Below are 5,324 nucleotides of genomic sequence, written 5' to 3'. Positions count from 1 at the left end.
CAACACAATTAGTTAGTCCCCCACTTACTAGCCGAGGCAACCAATTTCAACATCTAGATAGCAAGTGCCACACATTTGAGAAGTTGCTTCTTCCTCTACGACGACTAAGTTAATGCCTAATATCCGCATAATTAACAACTCTCCACTTGTCATTCTATCTCCTCTCTCATCTATGTGTCTACATTTATTTGTTAATCTTTCTTTTTTTGGATTTATCTTTGTTGTTTGGATTGCTTTTTTTTATGTTTTTAATTTATAACTTTTTTATAAAAGTAAGAATGTCAACACCTCCTACTCAATTGACATCAATAGTGTAACATTTCAAATTTACTTACTTTTTTCTTGTTTCAGGAATCTAGTCTATGCCTCCAGTCATCTTGAATTGCACCTATTCTTGTGAGGTTAGTGTTTTAAACTAATGGTAAAATCATATTGTTGTCTATTATTTTGATGATAATAAAATGTGCAGTTTGAAAGTGAAACATAAATATCTCAAGAACACTAGAATGTAAGTAGATAGCCAACCGAACTTTGATTCTTAAGCACATTTATATTTTGGAGTTTTAGTTAATGAAACATTTCAAAAATCATGTTTTTAACTAAATACATATTAATGTTTAAAACCTGCTAGAACACTTTATGAAAAATTTTATTATGCTTTTAAGCCATTTCAATATATTGGCAATCGGCATGATCAATCATATTATTGTTCATGATTGATCATCCAAAGTACAATTTGGCAAGCAAAATAAAGCATGATCACTCCAGCTAGTATTATCGATCATACAATGTCTTATCAAAATGAGCTATAAAACATTATCGATCCAGATTGGATCAATTGATCATACTGTCTAGGCATAAAGAAATATAAAGCATAATCAATCATACCAACTGGTTTGCTCAATTGAACAAAAGTATGATAGAAAGGGACATAAAACATGATTGATCATACGCCTCTACATGATCTGTCATACCGATTTTTGCATTGCTAGAGCTACAAAGCATGATTGATCAATCTTGTTTTCTTGAAAGGGATGAAAACATGTTGATTAATGCTATGATCAATGAATAACCCTAAGGAACCAAAAAAATATAACCATTATACATTGTTTGTAACTTTTTGCTAACAAGCAAATAACGACTATTTTGGTTGGAAAACTTATAAATAGGCCTCCAAACTTATAGATGATCAAGAAATGAGTTTATATTGTCATACAAAACTCTAGAAAAAATATTTTGTACTTTCAATTCCCATTTCACCATTTTGAGATAAAAATGTGGCATTTTCTCACATCGCTCATTTTCCCTCAATTTTCCTTTCATATATGGTTCCATCAAGGTCCATACAATTAATCTCACATCCTTAAAGGTTTGGAAGCTTGAATCTCACTTGGAGAAGGGTTATCTTTCCAAAAGAAAGATTGTAAGTTTGATTTTATCTGTTGTATTTTTATAGTTTATTTGATAGATATCTAATACCTTAAAGTTAGAATAATTGACATTCTAGAGCCTACAATCTAGAAACAGAGTGTCCACTAGAGTCGATATCTAGTTATGTAATTGAATCTCTAGGGAAGAGATCAATTTGTGTAATTGGAGATTACACATAGCTTAAAGAAATATTATTTTTGTATACTTTCATAGGGGCAAATTATATAACATCAACACCATCGACCATATGTTATAAGAAATACTCATATTGCTTAATGAGTTAAAACCATCATAGGCAAGGCCTAAGCATACATTCCTAGAGTTTATATTTTGTTGAATTTCTCAAGCTATTTGCTTCATCTACATCTTTGCATGTCACCTCATATCCTTGGTTGTTTCCTTTGATGTAAACAACCATTGAAGTCCTATCTTTAGTGGGAAATGATGCAGGACTTTATGAGGCACTAGTTTTCACTTATTTATTAATTGCACGTACCTCGGCTCACCACATTGTGGTTAATTGTTCTCCTTCTAAGATTCCTTCCAAGCCAAGATACAATTTTTTTTATACACATGTATCTTATCATAACGAAATTCAACCTAACACAAGAAAGCAACTTACTTGAAGGGAAAACTCCTTTCATAAGTGGGAGTATACAATCCATTACTTTGTTGTTCATGTTTCATATTATCTTAATATGGAGCAAATGGATAAGAAACTCTTACTTAAAAAAGCTCTGAAAACTAGGATGCAGTTCTCTATTGGCATCCATGACAAGTGTGTAAATTTGTCATTGTCATGTGTTCTTTGTCATAAGCATTCAGTAGGATCATGACTTCCATAAGCATTTTGTGTTCATTATCCTCTCAATGATCGTCTAAGCTCTAGAAGTTGCCCTTGACAGGTAGCCTCATGGCTATCAAACTCTTTCCTATGAAATGTCCATTAGCCATAACTTGATAATTCTTTCGATCAAGTCCAAAGGAAGCCAACAGTGACAGCTTAAAAGCAACGTGAAAATTTGCAATTTACAGACGGACTCTTGGGAGTTGCGGTAGAGAATGGAAGTCTTTACCAACCCATCTCTACAGACGGGGGACTCTTGGGAGTTGCGGTAGAGAATTGGAAGTCTTTACCAACCCTCTCTGTAATTTGTATTCCTTTAAATATTCGCGGAGACTGATCATCTCAAGCAGAAAGGCATAGCGGGTAAAAGAAGCCTTTGCGATCGGTTCCCAGGTATTCCCTCCTTTACCCGATCGCGCCTCTTCAAAGCAAACAAGAATGCAGGCAGTCGTGATTCCTCCCACTCTTACCACTGCCTATGGCCTTCCTCTATGTGCTACAGGGATCACGCATCGTTTTAATGTCTCCCAGCAGTATGTTTCTCTGTTCAAGTTTGGACCAAAGCAAAAGAGGGGAAAAGAAGCCCATGGCCTCTGTTTTTTAGTTTTCTTTTTTTCCGATTTTGTAACTTTTCCTTGTTGTTGTGCAGGGTATCAGATCATGAGCACCGGAGGAAAGTATTGAAGGAGAGGAGATCTAGGGAGAATCTCACAGCGAACGGGGAAGTGAGTTTTGGGAGATTGCTGGAAAAAGTGATGAGAGAAGTGTTTGGTGAAGAACAGGAACTGTATCACAGGCTTTCTGCTAGGGCTGCCTAGGGTTGATTGTAGAAGGCTCCATATTTTTTTCCCTATTTATTCCTTCCCCGTGATGTAACAATGATTCTTCTTCCCTTTTCTTGTTAATGTTTCTTTGTATAATCCAATCTGGGTGGTTGTTTTGATGCATCTCGCACTATTTCGTTGAGAAAATTTCATCTTGTAGACGATCTGTTCTACTGCAAATTATAGTACTACAGGCAAATATTTTATCTTCTTCACTAAAAAAAAGAATTTAAAACCTTCACAGATGGATAGGCTTCCCTCTCTGGGGGGGATAAAGAAAAGAAAGATGAACACTAATCATAAAAAAAAGGCTGGAGAAACCTCCATGCCCCTATGGAATCTTAAACAATCTGAGTTCCCTTGATTCCCGGCCTCATCATATATGAATATCTGCTAGTTTGCCAAGATCTATTAGTTCGAAGCCCCAGGTTATCTCACTTCTCAAAGTGCTCTCTCATGAAAATATTAGGATATGAGAGAAGAGAAGAGAAGGAGCTCCAGAAAAAAGAAAAAAAAGTTAGTGGGGACCTTCCGAGTTGCCCCTTCGCCCTTTGTACGTTTTTCTTCGAGAGAAAGCTGCCATTGTTGACGTTGAAGGACCTTTGCCAGGAGCTCCCATTTTTCTCATTGACTGTCCTTTTCGGCTGAGGGAGTGACGAAACGAGGAAGAGGCTAAATTACCATAGAGAAAGGAAATAGCAAGACTCATGAGAGATGACCCCGGAAACCTGTGTTTCTAGTGCGTGTATAATAGGTTGTAGCAAATATTTGGGAAATGGGAACGCCTTCCGCTGGAATCTGAAATTCTGAATCGTTCATCTTCTCGCGATGATTACTTCTCAGTTTTGATAGCAGATACCAGGGTAGATTTAAGTTTTGAATAAACAGACAAAGGTGATGAAAGATGTCTTCAGTGATGAAAGATGCTTTTAAGCTCCATCAGACACATATGACAGGTGTAAATGAAAAGATGAAAGCGACCAAAATGGTTAATTCTAATCATTTTGGGATAGGACTTAGACCCAACTTCACAACTTTCATGGTTATGGGGGCTCACCCTGCACGTAAGAGGTTGTCTTGGATTTTTTCCTAAACCACAAGTCAAGAGTGGCGGAGGTAAGGATTAAAACCCTTGTGAGGACACACACAAACTTAACATGTTCGATTATAAAACAACCAAATTCGCCTGGATAGTGCATGCTAAATTTCGTAAGAGTCTATTTTGAACCCCACAGAAAAGAAAAGAAAACGAGAATTTGACCATTATTATTCTAAAAAATAATTAGTGAAAAAAAGAATTTAATCATTGTCTAAATTTGATTAAACCCTTTGATTTTTTTCAACTTTTAAATATTTTGTGTGGTTCAAACAGTCATGGGAATAGTCTTTCTCCTATTACCCTTAAAAAGTGGATGGTTTCTTGCTACCATTAGGTGGTCATATATTTAAACCTTTTCCTTGTGTCCTAACTTCTAGTTAGGGTGGTCAGAGTCATTTTCTTCACTTGTATTTATTTTGTTTGTTTTTGTCTAATTGGACGTCTCAAATCTGTTTGTTACCCCAGGAGAGAAGGGAGCAAATTAATGTTGAAAGACCCAGAGTTTTTGTGATGTTCAAGATGCCGCTAATTAGCATGTCTTCCCTAGCTTAAGGGAAAGAAAAAGTATAAGTGTGTAAGTATGAAGTTAAATCTAATTACCATTCTACAAGTGCAAACTCAAGAACTCAAACCACGAAGAAACCGAAGATCACATAAACGCCGCAATGCAATGACAAGCCGCATAAGTTGAAAATTTTGTGTGCGTGTTTTTTTTTTATGTTTCAAAATAGGGAACAATGAGATATATTCTATAAGAAGCAAAAGCAGTGTTCTAGCTTGAGAGAGAATGCTAGAAGTTGTTGTCTTGCATCAATGAGATTTTACTTATACTCTAAAAAAAGTACTTTCCTATATAAAGTAGGGATTACAAGTTGTAGGGAAATGGATATAATTTTGAATGTTGTTTTAAAGTTATAAATAGGATCAAATGGTCTCTAAACTCTAATCTCTACTACCCTTTTTTTCTCACAAATTCTAAAAAAATGTTAATCCCTAAATGGATCTCTTGGACCACACTGAAACATCTCAAGGAAAATATTTAATCAATTCATAGAAACAAAGCCATGATCTATAAAATTGGGTCCAAGTACTTTGGAAGCCTCTTTTCCAACTAATAAACTCA

At 35.6% G+C, this 5,324-nt stretch overlaps 1 long non-coding RNA gene across 1 annotated transcript; it reads left to right on the top strand.

Moving 5' to 3' along the window:
• The first annotated feature begins 2,539 nt into the window (after positions 1-2,539).
• Positions 2,540-3,221, top strand: LOC137952352 (uncharacterized). The gene is made up of 2 exons (XR_011112231.1): positions 2,540-2,811; positions 2,928-3,221. It is a non-coding gene; the product is annotated as an uncharacterized lncRNA (long non-coding RNA).
• The last annotated feature ends 2,103 nt before the right edge of the window (positions 3,222-5,324 follow it).

This window comes from Aristolochia californica, unplaced genomic scaffold (assembly GCF_029961685.1).
Source record: "Aristolochia californica isolate CCGP_79_NKW_82.1479 unplaced genomic scaffold, dmAriCali1.0.hap1 SCAF_15, whole genome shotgun sequence".
Taxonomy (NCBI): domain Eukaryota; kingdom Viridiplantae; phylum Streptophyta; class Magnoliopsida; order Piperales; family Aristolochiaceae; genus Aristolochia; species Aristolochia californica.
The sequence above is the reverse complement of the archived record's forward strand: the minus strand, read 5'-3'. Positions and strand labels throughout refer to the sequence as shown.